Source organism: Scyliorhinus torazame, chromosome 1 (genome assembly GCF_047496885.1).
Source record: "Scyliorhinus torazame isolate Kashiwa2021f chromosome 1, sScyTor2.1, whole genome shotgun sequence".
Classification (NCBI taxonomy): Eukaryota; Metazoa; Chordata; class Chondrichthyes; order Carcharhiniformes; family Scyliorhinidae; genus Scyliorhinus; species Scyliorhinus torazame.
In genome coordinates, this window is record NC_092707.1 from 234,477,522 (window position 1) to 234,494,516 (window position 16,995).

General features: G+C 49.3%; 1 long non-coding RNA gene across 2 annotated transcripts in view; it reads right to left on the bottom strand.

Annotated features, from left to right (window-relative positions):
• Window positions 1–11,462: 11,462 nt before the first annotated feature.
• LOC140419543 (uncharacterized) overlaps window positions 11,463–16,995 on the bottom strand; it is a 143,172-nt gene continuing 137,639 nt past the window's right edge. For both annotated transcript variants that reach the window (XR_011945851.1, XR_011945858.1), the window contains one exon: window positions 11,463–12,025. This is a non-coding gene — a long non-coding RNA (uncharacterized lncRNA). The remainder of the gene's footprint in view (window positions 12,026–16,995) is intronic.

The following is a 16,995-nucleotide window of genomic DNA, read 5'->3' on the forward strand; positions in this document are numbered from 1 at the left end:
TGGTGTATATGGATTTCAGTAAAGCGTTTGATAAGGTTCCCCACGGTAGGCTATTGCAGAAAATACGGAGGCTGGGGATTGAGGGAGATTTAGAGATGTGGATCAGAAATTGGCTAGCTGAAAGAAGACAGAGGGTGGTGGTTGATGGGAAATGTTCAGAATGGAGTTCAGTTACAAGTGGCGTACCACAAGGATCTGTTCTGGGGCCGTTGCTGTTTGTCATTTTTATCAATGACCTAGAGTAAGGCGCAGAGGGGTGGGTGAGTAAATTTGCAGATGACACTAAAGTCGGTGGTGTTGTCGACAGTGTGGAAGGATGTAGCAGGTTACAGAGGGATATAGATAAGCTGCAGAGCTGGGCTGAGAGGTGGCAAATGGAGTTTAATGTAGAGAAGTGTGAGGTGATTCACTTTGGAAGGAATAACAGGAATGCGGAATATTTGGCTAATGGTAAAGTTCTTGGAAGTGTGGATGAGCAGAGGGATCTAGGTGTCCATGTACATAGATACCTGAAAGTTGCCACCCAGGTTGATAGGGTTGTGAAGAAGGCCTATGGAGTGTTGGCCTTTATTGGTAGAGGGATTGAGTTCCGGAGTCGGGAGGTCTTGTTGCAGCTGTACAAAACTCTGGTGCGGCCGCATTTGGAGTATTGCGTACAGTTCTGGTCACCGCATTATCGGAAGGACGTGGAGGCTTTGGAGCGGGTGCAGAGGAGATTTATCAGGATGTTGCCTGGTATGGAGGGAAAATCTTATGAGGAAAGGCTGATGGACTTGAGGTTGTTTTCGTTGGAGAGAAGAAGGTTAAGAGGAGACTTAATAGAGGCATACAAAATGATCAGGTGGTTAGATAGGGTGGACAGTGAGAGCCTTCTCCCGCGGATGGAAATGGCTGGCACGAGGGGACATAGCTTTAAACTGAGGGGTAATAGATATAGGACAGAGGTCAGAGGTAGGTTCTTTACGCAAAGAGTAGTGAGGCCGTGGAATGCCCTACCTGCAACAGTAGTGAACTCGCCAACATTGAGGGCATTTAAAAGTTTATTGGATAAACATATGGATGATAATAGCATAGTGTATGTTCGATGGCTTTTGTTTCGGTGCAACATCGTGGGCCGAAGGGCCTGTACGGCGCTGTATTGTTCTATGTTCTATGTTCTATGACGGTGCTCCCAAGGTTTTTGTTCCTGTTCCAGTGCCTCCCCGTGTTTATCCCGAAGGCCTTTTTTAGGCGGGTCAACAGGAGCATAATGGGGTTTGTGTGGGCGCGAGGGACTCCGAGGGTGAGAAGGGTGTTCCTGGAGCGGAGTAGAGATAGGGGGGGGGGCTGGCGCTGCCCAACCTCTGTGGGTACTACTGGGTGGCCAATGCGACGATGATGCGCAAGTGGGTGATGGAGGGGGAGGGGGCTGCCTGGAAGAGGCTGGAGATGGCGTCCTGTGTGTGTACGTGTCTGGGGGCGCTGGCAACGGCGCCGCTGCCTCTCCCTCCAAGGAGGTATACCACGAGCCCGGTAGTGGCGGCTGCCCTCAAAATCTGGGGGTAGTGGAGGTGGCACAGGGGGGAAGTTGGGGCCTCGGTGTGTACCCCAATACGGAGGAACCATCGGTTCGTCCCAGGGAGGACGGATGGAGGGTTTTCAGGGTGGCACAGGGCAGGGATACGAAGGTTGGGAGACCAGTTTGTGGACGGGAAGTTCGCAAGCCTGGGTGAGTTGGAGGAGAAGTATGGGCTACCCCCGGGGAACACCTTCAGGTACTTACAGGTAAGGGCGTTTGCCAGGCGGCAGGTGGTGGAATTCCCGCGGCTACTGCCACACACAGTACAGGACAGGGTGCTCTCGGGGGGGTGGGTGGGAGTGGGGAAGATCTCGGAAACCTACCAGGTGATGCAGGAGGAGGAGGAGGCCTCGGTGGTGGAGTTGAAAGGTAAGTGGGAGGAGGAGTTGGGAGAGGAGATCGAGGAAGGGAATTGGGCAGATGCCCTAGGGAGGGTGAATTCTTCCTCTTCGTGTGCGAGAGTCAGCCTCACACAGTTTAAGGTGCTGCACAGGGCACACATGACCGGGACAAGGATGAACCGTTTTTTGGGGGTGAGGACAGGTGTGTTAGGTGCTTAGGGACCCCAGCAAACCACACTCATATGTTCTGGGCATGCCCAGCGCTGGAGGAATTTTGGAAGGGCGTAGCGAGGACAGTGTCGAGGGTGGTAGGATCCAGGGTCAAACCGGGCTGGGGGCTCGCAATATTTGGGGTGGCAGAGGAGCCGGGAGTGCAGGAGGCGAAAGAGGCTGGTATTCTGGCATTTGCGTCCCTGGTAGCTCGGCGGAGGATTCTTCTTCAGTGGAAGGACGCGAGGCCCCCAAGTGTGGAATCCTGGATCACCGATATGGCGGGGTTTATTAAGTTGGAGTGGGTGAAATTCGCCTTGAGAGGGTCGGTACAAGAGTGGTTCAGGCGGTGGCAACCGTTCTTAGACTTCCTGGCAGAACGGTAGACATTGGTCAATGGCAGCAGCAACTCGGGAGGGTGGGGGGGAGGGTTACTTTATTTATGTTTAATTACACTGGGGTATCTGAGGGGGTGTATATATTTGCTATGTTGGCTCTGTGTTAAGTTGGGGTGTTAATTTATTATTTTTGTACAGGGGGGAGGGGGATATGGAGGGTTGTTTTTTTGACTGTGTTTTGTATTTAACCTTGTTGGGTTCCTTTTTCATTTTGTTATTGATATTCTGTGAAAACCTTAATAAAATTTTTTTTTTTTTTTTAAATTACCGTGAGTGGTATCCCATGCCTGGCGAACGTTTCTTTGCAGGCTTTGATTACCGCCTTCGACGTGAAGTCGGAGAGTTTCACTACTTCTGGGTAACTGGAGAAGTAGTCGACCAGGAGCACGTAGTCACGCCCCTTGGCGTGGAAAAGGTCTACACCGACTTTGGACCACGGAGAGGTCACGATCTCATGCTGCTGCAACGTTTCTTTGGGTTGAGCTGGCTGAAACTTCTGACAGGTAGGGCAATTGAGGACTGTGTCGTCAATGTCCTGGCTGATGCCCGGCCAATAGACTGCCTCCCGAGCTCTGCGTCGGCATTTCTCGACCCCAAGGTGACCCTCATGGAGCTGGCTCAGCACCATAGCACGCATACTCTGAGGAATTACGATCCTGTCAAGTTTCAGAAGGATTCCCTCCACCACCTTCAGGTCGTCTTTTACGTTATAGAACTGGGGACATTGTCCCTTCTGCCAGCCATTGCTGAGGTGCTGCAGCAGAGGATCCTTGGCTGTCTCCTCACGAATTTGGACCACCCGTTCGTCGGAGGCCGGAAAGTTCGAGGCACACAACTGCACTTGGGCTTCTATGTGGCAGATGAAGTCACTTTGTTCATGCGGTGTGGTAATGGACCTGGACAGGGTATCTGCAACGATCAGCCCTTTACCTGGCGTGTAGACCAGTTCGAAGTCGTAGCGGCTTGGCTTTAGAAGAATACACTGTAACCGAGGTGTCATGTCGTTTAAATCCTTCTGGATTATGTGGACTAGATGCCTGAGGTCCATCTCTACCATGAATTTCGGCAGGCCATAAACATAGTCGTGGAACTTGACTATCCCTGTTAGGAGGCCCAGACACTCCTTCTCAATCTGGGCATACCGTTGCTCAGTGGGCGTCATGGCCCTGGAGGCACACACGACTGGAGCCCAGGACGCGTAGTCATCCCGCTGGAGGAGCACCGCCCCAATGCCGTCCTGGCTTGCATCAGTTGATATCTTGGTTTCCTTGGTTGGGTCGAAGAACACTAGGATCGGGGCTGTCATGAGTTTTGCTTTCAGCTCGCGCCATTCCTCTTCATGCGTGGGCAGCCACTGGAATTTCGTCGACTTTTTGACGAGATGGCGGAGGGCCGTGGCGTGGGATGCCATATTGGGAATGAATTTCCCGAGGAAGTTGACCATTCAGAGAAGGCGGAGGACCGCCTTTTTGTCCTCCGGGGTCTTCATGGCGTTGATCACTGAGACCTTGTCGGTGTCTGGCTGTACGCCCTGCTGCGAGATGTGGTCACCTAGGAATTTGATCTCCGATTGACCAAATGAGCACTTGGCCCTGTTGAGCTGAAGACCATGTTCATGGATTCTTTGGAATACCTTCTTGAGGCGAGCGATGTGTTCCTGGGGCGTTGTGGACCAGATAATGACATTGTCAACGTACACTCGCACCCCCTCAATGCCCTCCATCATCTGCTCCATGATGCGGTGAAATACATCGGAGGCAGATATGATGCCAAAAGGCATCCGGTTGCAGCAGTAACGACCAAACGGGGTGTTGAACGTGCACAACTTGCGACTGGACGCGTCCAGTTGTATTTGCCAAAAACCCTTGGAGGCGTCGAGCTTAGTAAAGAATTTGGCATGAGCCATCTCACTGGTCAACTCTTCTCGTTTTAGTATCGGGTAATGCTCCCTCATGATGTTGTGGTTTAGATCCTTAGGGTCAATGCAAATGCGAAGCTCCCCTGACGGCTTCTTGACGCAGACCGTGGAGCTGACCCAGTCTGTGGGCTCTGTAATCTTTGATATGATGCCCTGGTCTTGGAGGTCCTGTAATTGCTTCTTCAGACGATCCTTGAGGGGTGCCGGCACCCGGCGAGGTGCATGAATTACAGGGGAGGCGTTCGGCTTGAGCAGGATTTTGTATCGGTACAGGAGCATGCCCATTCCATCGAACACGCTGCGGTACTGCGTGATGATGTCATCTATGTCGGTCTGCAAGTTTCCATAGGGCGAGGCCGTCGCCGGTGATGATGACATGGTGTGGACTCGCTGAACCAGGATCAGGAGCTTGCAGGCACGAGCACCGAGCAGAGATGCTCTGTCAGGCCCGACGATTTCAAACCGCAGCATCGCCTTCATCGCCTTATTGGATACCCCTAGTTGACACGAGCCACTGGCAGCTATGGCGTTGCCATTGTAGTCAAGGAGCTGCCAGGCCGGTGGAAGAATGCTTGGTTTGGCGCGGATGATGTCGAGGTTGGATATCGAGATGAGGTTCGCCGATGCGCCGGTGTCCAGTCGGAACCGGATGCAGGCCTTGTTCACTGTGAGGACAGCAGACCACTCGTCATCGGGATCCACACTGAGGATCGAGAGGCGCTTCGCCGTCGTGGTGGAAGGTAGCGCATGTGTAGTTATGAAGCCCACCCGGTATGGGGGCTTGAGGCACTCAGCATCAGGGTCTGTTGGGCTGCCGGGATCGTAATCTGGCATGCCTTGTTGTATTTAGCGGACACTTCTGCGACACAGCTGGGATCGCTGGCTGCTGAGCAGTGGAGAAGATCTGCAAAGGGCTGCGTAGTGGCCAAGCTTGCCACACTGTAGACACTGGCGTCCTTTTGCCGGACATTGCCACTTTAAATGGGCAGAGCCACAATTCGGACACGTCATGACACCGCCGTCAGCGCGTTCCGTGCGCCATCGCGCATGTGCAGTGCGGTCGGTCGACGTACGCACCTGCGCAGTTGTGCTGTCGGGCACGTCGTCCACTCGGTCGTGGCGCGCATGTGCAGGGACCCGGGAAAAGCGCACAAAACGGCCACTCTCCTCGATGCTCAGGCCCTGCATTTGTGCAATGGCCTGCACCCGTTCTGCCTTGTGGGAGGCCAGCTTCGTTGTTTCTGCCGCCCTGGTGTGGGAGTAACGATTCTTAGCATGCTCATGGACAACGCACGTCTCGATAGCGATAGAGAGGGTCAAATGTTTGACTTTAAGGAGCTACTGCCGAAGGGAGTGGACCCCGAAAACGATCTGATCCCGGATCATGGAATCAGCCGTCGAGTCATAGTTACATGACTGCGCTAGGATGCGGAGATGGGTGACGAAAGACTGAAAAGGTTCATCCTTACCCTGAAGCCTCTGCTGGAAAACCTACTGTTCAAAGCTGTCATTCACCTCAATGTCACAGTGGCTGTCAAACTTCAGCAGGACTGTTTTGAATTTTGTTTTGTCTTCACCGTCAGCGAACGTGAGGGAGTTGTAGATGTGGATGGCGTGGTCCCCCGCGGTGGAGAGAAATAGTGCGATCTTCCTGGCATCCGATGCTGCCTCGAGGTCGGAGGCCTCGATGTACCAGAGGAACTTTTGCTTGAAGAGCTTCCAATTTGCGCCGAGGTTGCCGGAGATGCGGAGCTGCGGAGGAGGCTGGATGTTTTCCATGTCACCGGATGGCTGCTTGCTGGTCAATGCTGATTCACTCGAGGTAGGTCCGTCAATTTTCAGTATCACTCCGTGGTCCCATGATATGTTAGGCAGGTCGATTCGATGTGGACTGCACTTGATGCAGCGATGCGAGAAACAGACGTCTAACACTGTAGAAGATCCAACACGGGTTTTATTGAACGATAGAACTAACAAACATATTTGACTGTGGGTCGATACTATACTGAACTGACTGGAGACCTTGTACTAGCCTGACCAGACTCACTACTACCGCATGGTGTTTGCACTGTGCTAGCTCGTGGACTCTGACTGTCTCAGTGGCTGGGTCCCGAGAGAGCGGGAAACCTAGTGCCCTCTAGCTTTATAGTGGTGGTGTCCTGTCTGGTGATTGGCTGCACTGTGCTGTGTGCTTACTGGTCATCCTGTGTGTCAATTACTGACTGTCTGCACTTCATTATATACATGCGTGGATATTATGACAGGTGTAGTAGTATCTGAGGGCAGGATGTGGGGGGGCAAGTGTAGTTTGTTGGCAATGACTGCAGATTTCTCTTTGTTTAATCTTGTTCGTGAGTCTGATGGCCATCTTGGGTGGGCCTGATTGCTGTACTTCTTATGCTACTGTTGGATAATCCCTCTGATGAAAATGGCTGATGCCGGACAAGGGGGCCTGGGAGGCTTCCCAATTCGTTTGGTCACTGGAATGTCAGGGGGTTGAATGACCCAGTGAAAAGGTCGAGGGTATTTGCTTACCTTAAGATTTTAAATGCAGATGTGGTGTTTCTGCAAGAGACTCATTTGCGGGTCAGAGACTAGACAATGATGTGGAAGGGGTGTGTGGGACAAATTTTTCATTTGTTCTTTGATGGAAGGGCCCAGGGTGCGGCAATATTAATCAATAAAAGGGTTAAATTTTCTGCTGTTAAGACCTTGGCTGACCTCAGTGGTAGACTTGTTATTCTGTGGATCTTTGGCGGATACCTCGGTGGTCCTGGTTAATGTCTATGCTCCAGACTAGGATGATACAAATTTTATTAGCAAGCTGCTAGTCTCCATCCCTGGATTGAATTTGCATCGGCATATTTTGGGGGTCACTTAAACTGTGCTCTGGACCCCAGGACGGATCGGTCCACGCCCAAATCTCTAACGCCATCAAGGGTGACCAGAGTTTTGTTGGTATTCATGGAGCAGATGGGAGGTGGTGTTTCTTGCACCCAGGTGATAAAACATTTCCTTTTTGTCCCTTGTCCATTAGGTATACTCAAGTATCGACCTTTTTGGATAAGTCTCTCCTTCCTTTTGTGGAGGGAGCAGGTTACTTGGCGATTGTGATTTCAGAACATGCCCTACATTTTGTTGATTTGGCACGAGAGTCAGATCCCTCCCAGTGTCTGCCATGGATACGGCACTATTATCAGACAAGAGATTTTGTGACCGCATGTCCACCGCCAGTGGGGAATACATTAAGTTGAACAAAAGTGAATCTATCTCACCTTCTACGCTGTGGGAAGCCCTTAAGGTGGTTACCGGAGTGTTGGGGGTGGGGGGGGGGGGGGGGGGGGGGGGGGAGATAATTTCCTACAAAGTGCACATGGTACAGACAGTGAGGACAGAGAAGCACAGAAGCAGAGGCTGGTGGACTCCATCCTTGAGATGGCCCATCAATACTCACGTGCCCCAACCCCTGATTTGGTGTCAAATAAGAAAAATGCTGCAGAAACAATTTGAATTATCATCAACGAATAAAGTGGTGGGCCAGCTGTGACATTCGAGGGGTGTATTTTATGAACACAGGAGAAGGCCAGTCACCTCTTAGCTCACTAGCTGAGACAGCAGGCTGCTTCCCAGGAGAATGTACAGGTGTGAGATTCGAGTGGCAACCTGGTTTCCGCCCCGGCTTAGGCCAATGTGGCTTTTGAATCGTTTTTCTGGATCGCTGTAGATCGGGGTCCCTGGCGGAGAGCTCAGCCATGACGGATTTCTTTGGATGGGCAATCCATTTGTGGAGGGTGAGAGCCGGGAAGAGTTGGAATCCTCGTTGGGTCCAGAGGAAATTATCGAATGCAGGGTAAAGCTCCTGGCCCTGATGGCTTCCCCATTGAGTTTTATAAGATGTTTGCGGAACAATTGGTACCTCTATTTTTAAATATGTTTCCTGGACCAAAAGTAATGGCTGTAGGCCTCTTCATAACTTTGCGCCAAATAATCTGATCAGGGAAGCCACTATCCCACAGGATACCTTTGATGTGCTCTATTTCAACATCAAGCTCACAAGGTGAGCAAATGCTTTGAGATCCTATTTAAAAAGTTGATTATAAGACCAATATTGTAGCATGGGGTACTGTACGAAATGCAACATGTATATTGATCAGTGAACGTAGGTTGCAGTAGACCATAATAGAGAGACCCCTGGCAGCTTACTCAACTAGTATGTCAAGAAACGGGAGTTCATTTGGCTACTCAATTTCAACAGTGAATTTGAGCGCAGGATGGAGCCCATTAAGGCATGCAAGGAAATTATTGCCTGCAGCTACAGATTTAAATATTGCATTAATTTCAATTTATTTTCTCTCTATATGATGAGGTCGGCTCAGCACAACCATCTTTAGTTCTTTTACTTTTTTAGCCCAACCGTGGCAATTTTGTTTAAGGGCGGCGCGGAACACAGTGGTTAGCACTGTTGCTTCACAGCACCAGGGTCCCAGGTTCGATTCCCAGCTTGAGTCACTGTCTGTGTGGAATCTGCACGTTCTCCCCGTGTCTGTGTGGGTTTCCTCCGGGTGCTCCAGTTTCCTCCCACAAGTCCCGAAAGACTTGCTTGTTAGGTGAATTGGACATTCTGAATTCTCCCTCTGTGTACCTGAACAGGCGCCGGAGTGTGGCGACTAGGGGATTTACACAGCAACTTCATTGCAGTGTTAATGTAAACCTACTTGTGACACTAATAAAGATTATTATTGGCATGAAGCTGCTCTTTGAAATACGACAAGTACATGTGTCACTGAACAGTCTATTACAAATCCTGCTTTGGTTCATAAATCTCTCGCTCCCAAGAAGTATTTGTCCTATTCCTCCGTAGTTTGTCACTATGCTCCAAACTGTAATGTTATGCATTTACTATTGATCAGAGATTGACCAGCCCCAGTGGGGCTTTGCCATGTACGCAAAGTTCACATTAGACCCGGATTAAAATGCCTATGATGGAATTTTCATTAAATATTGTTTCTATCCTGGACCACTGAATGTAACAAAATAGTTAGTGAGAGGCACAGCCCACTAAGATTTGTGGCAAACACAAAAATGTTACTAAAATTCTGTCAAATCAATATAGGTCATCTCACCGAGCAGAGACTCATCTGGTCTCACCAGGCAGACTTGTCACTTTAGCTCCAAGTCTGACTGCGAGGTTTCATGCTGCAATAATCTGTAGTCATACAAACCAGAAACATGACTGAGGTTAACCACAAAGGATAGTGTGATAATTTTTCCAAAAGTTCTACCTGAGAAGAGATCTCATCTTGCATACGAGAGACAGCATAAGCTAGAGTTTTATGTTGAAGAGTTTTGGTGATTATTTACACAGCGCTGTAAGATCTGAGTTCACTAATACTATTTCTTCCCTTATTGCACTCATTTTTAACAACGCTGATCAATATTGCAGCTGTTTTTTTATTGCAATAAACTCTGCATTTAGTTTTGACCTACTTTTGGTAAATTCTGAACATTAAAACTAAGCCAGTTCAAAGAATGTATGAAAACTGTTCACAGAAGCGGTGTAGAATATGGAATTCACTGTTTCAAATAGAGAATCAATTTGGTTGTTTAAAAGGCAGACATAAATTCTTGGAAAATGAAGATATTACAGGATATGGAGAGAAGGCCAGGAATTGGTATTGACATCAAAAAGACAGAGCAACTTTGGTGAGCCGAATGAGCAACTCTTTTATCGAAGGTTCCTTTCTTTTTGTAAAATAAAAAAAAATGGTTTGTTCTTGTGGGTGTGAGAGTCAGTAAATGAATGAGAACAACTACTAGACTGGGAAAAGGTGGGTGGGGAGGTGGTAATGTACTGTTCGAGTGGAAAACAAGTAATAAAGGTGACTGTTCTGATGTCTTTGGCGTAATTAGAATCTTTACTTCTGTACCTTCTATCACAGAATGTTACTGTTATTTCCATTTGATCAAAGCAAATCTAATTTTGTTAGCTATAGAACACAATGCCTATTGAATTGGACAGTTTTTATGATCATTAACCATGACTATTAACGATCATTCATTAATTTATGAGAGGAAACTCTGGAAAGCTTATCCCTGGGTCTCTCATTCTTTCCTGAAGATCCTGATGTGGGGCGTATGAGGCTCCAGTGAGGTGAGCTCTCCGAGCGAAAGGAGGAAGAGGACGACTATTCCAACCAAGCTGGTATGTGCAGAAGTGGTTGAGGAAGTGAGCAGCAGGAGTGTGGACTTTCCAATCTAGAGACAGACTGTGGACCAAATGGATCAAGGAACCTCAGGAGGACAGGAAAGATGAGTGGCAAAACTGTCTGAGTGGAGTTTGCACTTTCTCCCTGTGTCTGTGTGCTTTTCCTCCGGGTGCTCCGGTTTCCTCCCACAATCCAAAGATGTGCAGGTTAGGTGGATTGGCCATGCTAAATTGTCCTTTAGTGTCCAAGGACTTGCAGGTTAGGAGGGGTTACAGAGATAGGGCGGTAGGGTGGTGTTTCGCAAGGTCTGTGCAGGCTCAATGGGCCGAATTGCCTCCTTCTGCACTGTAGGAATTCAATGGTTCTATGGTGAAACACGTTTAGGTGCCAAGCTCCAGGATCTTGGATTCCCCTCTGCAGCACTCTTCAGAACAGTACACCTTGCAGCTCCATTCCTTCCTCTCACTCTAATCACTTCACATGCTCACCTGGAAAGCTCACATGCACACATCCCCTCATCCTAATGTCCTCTTTCATCACTATTACCCTCCGCAAATATTGTCCTTCCCTCCTATCCACACAAACCATTGTGAACACGCATAACACAATGCTTCCGTTCCCTGCAGGAGAAGAGAGTGTACAAGCATGGTGAAAGGCAGTGACCCAGAGGGGGGCCTTCAGTGACAGGTACCTTAATGGCCACTGGCAATGTGTATCCAACTAGCTCACTGGAATGGTGCTTGTAAGGAGTGGGAGGAATTGACCCTTTTAAGGCTTCAACAGATATGGCAGCAAAGCTTTGTTGTGAATTAATTTTATTGAGACAGTTAGGACATGTTTATTACCCAATAAAATGTGACATTAACAGTAAAGATGTGGGGCTGGATTCTCCTTTTTTTAAAACTATGTCGCCAAGCCGGCGTCAAAGCAGTGGAGTTTTACTCCTGAAAATCCTGGATTAAAGGACACGAATTCCCAGCCCTGCAGGGGGCTAGCAGGGACTCGGATTAAATCTCGGGACTGAGTCCGAAGCTGCCATGTGATTATCCCGACCGGCAATACTAGGTTAGTTCCACGCCGTCGGGACTTCGGCTGGTCGGGGATGGAGGATGTCGGTAGCGGGCCTCTGGCAATGGCCCCAGGCGGCGTGGCGAACTCCCCGGTGACGCCGCTTCTTGGTGCCGGTCCCGATTTTGGAGTCAAACTGAATTCTCCGCCCCGGCGCCGTCCCTGATTTCGGCGTCGGGGTGCGTAGAATCCAGCCCGTGAGATTAATGCAGGGCCTATTCTTGCACCAAAAGGCGAGCATTAGGTTAGAAGAGGCACAATCAAGTATATTTCAAATGAAGACAGAAGTATGACAAAGTTGTGCACTTTCATCTAAATTATTGAATCTGTTAAAGAACAAATATGCAGAAAATTAGATGTACTTCCGGGGTACAAATTAGAGGCAAGAAACATAACAAACTTGCAGTACGCTGACAAGACAGCGCTACTTGAAGAGGCCATACAAAATATTGTACATTAAGTAAAATTTAGAAGTTTCAAATATGGATTGAATCTCAACACCTGAAAAAAATAAAAACTGTGGGTGGAACCTTACCATTATTTTCAAAGTGTCAGGCTCAGATTGAAAACTGATGTGCAACTCTCCAGTTGCCCCGACCAGTTTTATCTCCAAATCTTGAGCCTCAGAGACAAAGAAAATGAGTGGGTGTGGTTTACGCCATCACTCTGGTGGGGCGGGGCCTCATAGAACCAGCAACTGGCACCAAAGAGAATTTTTAAAGGGCACCCCAATCAACACTGCAGCCTAATGGTATCCAGTCCCCATCATGGAGGTATCAGGGCTCTCCCCCATTGACAATCCTTGCCAGCATTCTGCTCCCTCCTCCCCTCACATTCATCTCTGCCATTGCACCCCCCATCAACACCTCAGAAGAATAGCCAGCACTCCCCCAACCTCAGGGTCTAATCTCCCCCACCCCAGGGCTCCGACTAGAGCCCGCCCTGATACATCCTCCTGGCACAGGTTGGCACTGCATGGGCATGCCCCTCTACCCCCTCCCCTGGGGGTATTGTTGCCTCTGCAGCCTCCACCCCTCCAGAGAGATCCCTTTGACTGCTTCTCATCAGACCAAACCTGTTGTGAACCTCGCCGACATGATATCACATCAGTGAGGTGTGAATATTTAGTCAGGGGGGTTCATGTGGTGGGGGGCCCGTAAATAATATTTCAATTGATGGAAATGTATTAAAGTGAGGTTTACGCCCGGACGTGAATCTTGTGACGTCACTGGCAAAGGGCAGGGAAAATCGGGAAACGGGATCTCTCCGGTGAGAATTGTGCTTCCCGATTCGCATGAAATTATCCGCCTGTGCCGCTGCTCCCGCAGACGGCGAGTATGGGTTCAAAATCGCCCCCAGTGATAGTTTAGAAGTAATACATTGGAAGAAACTAGAGTAAAGATTGAAATGGATAGTGTCAAACTGGAAAAAATAGATACGTTGGTCTATTTAGGACAAATCAAAACAAAAGATGGCAGGTGTGATGCAGAAGTCAGAAGGACAGAGAACGCTAGAAGTAATTTTGTGAAGATGAAGGATGTGTTAACAACAGAAAACTCAAGCTTGTAACAAGGGAAAAACTCATAAAATGTTACATCTTATCCATTTTCCCGTATACCTGGAGAACAAATTAACATCTGTGGAAGAAAATGGAGGCCTTTGAAATATGAACGTTAAGACGTTTACTAACATTTCCATGGGCAGAACATACAGCAAACGAAGAGGTGCTTGGAATTGCAAGCAAATCAAACTCTTAAAAAGAATCACTTCCTGAAAAGAAAATGTCTGTATTTTGATCAGAGCTGAAAAGATCTCTTCCAGAGGCAAAGTAAAGGGCAGCAGAAAGCGGGCTCGACCTAGTGTATGATGGATGTCACAAAGTGGTTGCAGACAAGCTTCAGTGGGCATATGAGGGATAGCATGAGGCACATGAGCATGGAATACCCCGGCAGCAGATCTCCTGGCAGGAAAAGGAGCAGCTACAGTATTGAATTACCCCCCTCTCTTTCCCCAATCATCTTTAGCACTGTCTGGGAGGAGACTTTTGTTGGTCAACCAAGAATAGTTTATGTAGCTGTTGCTAAACCTTGCTCAATTACTTAATGGTCCCTGGTACTCTATCTCAATGCTTTTACATCCTGTGTGGTTTTTTTTACCTCATAGGAACATCTACATTCCATTCTTTTTTTAAAATTCTTTTTATTGGCATTTTTCATATTTATAAACAATTGTATATATACATCACATTTTTCTTAACTGCGTTAATTTACTTAATTCTACAGAAAGGCTTATCCTGTCCTTCCTTTAATTAACCCTATCGCCGCCCTCTGGTTTGGTTTATGGTCCCTTCTGTCGCCCCCTCCCCCCCACCCCCCAGTCCCCCCCCCCCCCCTCTCCCCCCCCCCCCCCCCCCACTATCTCCCCCCCTCCCCGTTGGCTTTGGCTGTGCTTTACTTTTGTGTTCAGGGAGGGGGGTTAGCCCCTCTTCTCTTTTGTGGCTTTCCTACCTGCCTTCCGTCTTCTCCTCCCCCCTCCCTCTGCGTTGCGCAGTCCTTTGGTTCCTCATCTATCTTGTTTTTCCCCCCTGCCTTCCCTCTTTTTCTTCCTCTTTTTCCCGTATTCTTAACTTGCTCCTTGTTGCTGGCCTCGGACAGGTTTTGGAACAGGCCAACGAATGCCCCCATGTATCGAGGAAGCCTTCAACCGATCCTCGGATGGCATACTTAATCTTCTCCAGGTGGAGAAATTCCGAGAGGTCAGCGAGCCAGTCTGCAGCTGTGGGTGATGCTGCTGATCGCCAGCCGAGCAGGATTCTCCGGCGTGCGATTAGGGAAGTGAAAGCCAGGGCGTTGGCCCCCTTCCCCATGTGTAATTCTGGCTGCTCCGATACCCCGAAGATTGCCACATTTGGGCATGGCTTCACCCTCACCCCAACAACCTTGGACATTGCCTCGGAGAAGGCTGTCCAGAACCCAGCAAGCTTGGGACAAGCCCAGAACATGTGGGTGTGGTTGTCCGGGCCCCTCTGGCACCGCTCACATTTGTCCTCCACCTCCGGGAAGAACCTGCTCATTCGGGTTCTGGTCAGGTGCGCTCTGCATCACTTTGAGCTGCATTAGGCTGAGCCTTGCGCAGGAGGAGGTGGAGTACATTCCATTCTCACGCAAACTGTTTTTTCAGTCTCCAAGTTCCCGTTTTTTTTTTTGCTCTCAGAGTCCCTCTCCCTTAGCATCTTTCCACTCTGTGTTGTTTTCCCACTTTACTACCCTACAAAGAAGGACATCTAACAAAGTCAAATGTCAGAAATAACCAGATTGGATGTTAGCTTCTTCTCATAAAGTTAGATGTCAACAATTAGTATTCTGTTGGTAATCTAATAATCCAGGGTTCTACAGATGTCAGAAAAGGTCTCCCCTGAAAACCTTACTATCCTGAGACATTGCTACTCAGTTCATAGAATCCCTACAGTGCAGAAGGAGACCATTTGGCCCGTTGAGTCTGCACCGATCCTCTGAAAGAACATCCTACCTTGGCCCACTTCCCAGCCGTACCCCTGCACCCCACCTGACCGGCATAACCCATAACCATAACGGCATAATCAAAGGGGCAAGTTTAGCATGGCCAATCCACCTAACCTGCACATCTTTGGACTGTGGGAGGAAACTGCAGCACCCGGAGAAAACCCACGCCGATATGGGAGAAAGTGCAAACTCCACACAGTCACCTGAGGCCAGAATCGAACCTGGGTCCCTGGCACTGTGAGGCAGCAGTGCTAACCACTCTCACATCTTGAGGAAGTTGATCCTCTGCCAGCAGACCCTATGTTGGGGTCTTACCTTCTTCAAGTTCGATCTCAGTGACCATAAGACCACAATGAATTCCACAGATACACCACCCTTTGGCTGAAGAAATTCCTCCGCATCTCTGTTTTAAAGCACCGTCCCTTCGGTCTCATGCTGTGCTCTCGGGTTCTAGTCTCTCCTACAAGTGGAAACATCCTCTCCACGTCCACTCTATCCAAGCCTCTCAGTATTCTGTAAGTTTCAATGAGATCCCCCCTCATCCTTCTAAACTCCATCAAGTACAGGTCCAGAGTCCTCAACCTCTTCTCATATGACAAGCTCTTCACTCCAGGGATCATTCTTGTGAACCTCCTCTGGACCCCCTCCAAGGCCAGCACATCCTTCCTTAGATACAAGGCCCAAAACTGCTCACAGCATTCTAACTGGGGTCTGGCCAGAGCCTTATACAGCCTCAGAAGTTGATCCCTGCTCTTGTATTCTCACCCTCTCGACATGAATGCTAACATTGCATTTGCTTCCTAAGTGCCAACTGAACTTGCACGTTAGCCTTAAGAGAATCATGAACTAGGACTCCTACGTCTCTTTGTGCTTCAGACTTCCGAAGCCTTTCCCATTTAGAAAATAGTCTATGCCTCTTTCTTCCTACCAAAGTGCATAACCTCACACTTTTCCACATTTGTATTCCATCTGCCACTTCTTTGCCCACTCTCCTAGCCTGTCCAAGTCCTTCTGCAGCCCACCTGCTTCCCCAATACTACCTGTCCCTTTACAGATCTTTGTATCATCTGCAAACTTCGCAATAGTGCCTTCAGTTCCTTCCTGAACAAGGATAGGGGGTCCAGTCACCAGGGCCAGAGGGAGGGGCAGGGGGTGGGGGAAGGAGCACACCGAGCCTCGAACACAGGTGCACTGGGAATCGAGTGCACTCACAAGAGGAGACCTTCCTCCCGACCGTGGGACCGGAGCGGCCTCTTCTCCCCCTCAAGTGCCGGGTCTCTCACTCACCCCAAGCTCCCGGCACAAATCCTCCCGGACGTCAGCTGACACTCGGACGTCTCCACAAAAAACAGGGGTGAGCCCTGAGCCGCTGACCACCGCCCATTGCAGACTCTCCCTCTATCAGCCAGGGCAGTGGACATTTTCAAACTTGACCACCATTCTCCAAGCAAAAGATGGGCGCTCCTCCTGTGATTGGGACCACCACAGGAACGGCGCATCCGATCGTTCCGCGACCCTGCTGAAACCCGCCAGCAGGTCGCGACCCTGACTTTGATAAACCCTGGGCGGGATTCTCCATCTCTGAGACTAAGTGCTGACGCTAATGCAGAATCTGTGAACTTTTACGATAGAAAAACCAGCACCTCCCCTGCACCGATGCTGCTACCGTTAAGGGGCTGGCACCGATGCCACTGGAACACAATCGGTTCTAATGGGAAACGGTGCCGGATTCACCGGTTCCGTGATTGACACTCGGGAGGCTGACAAGCTGCAGC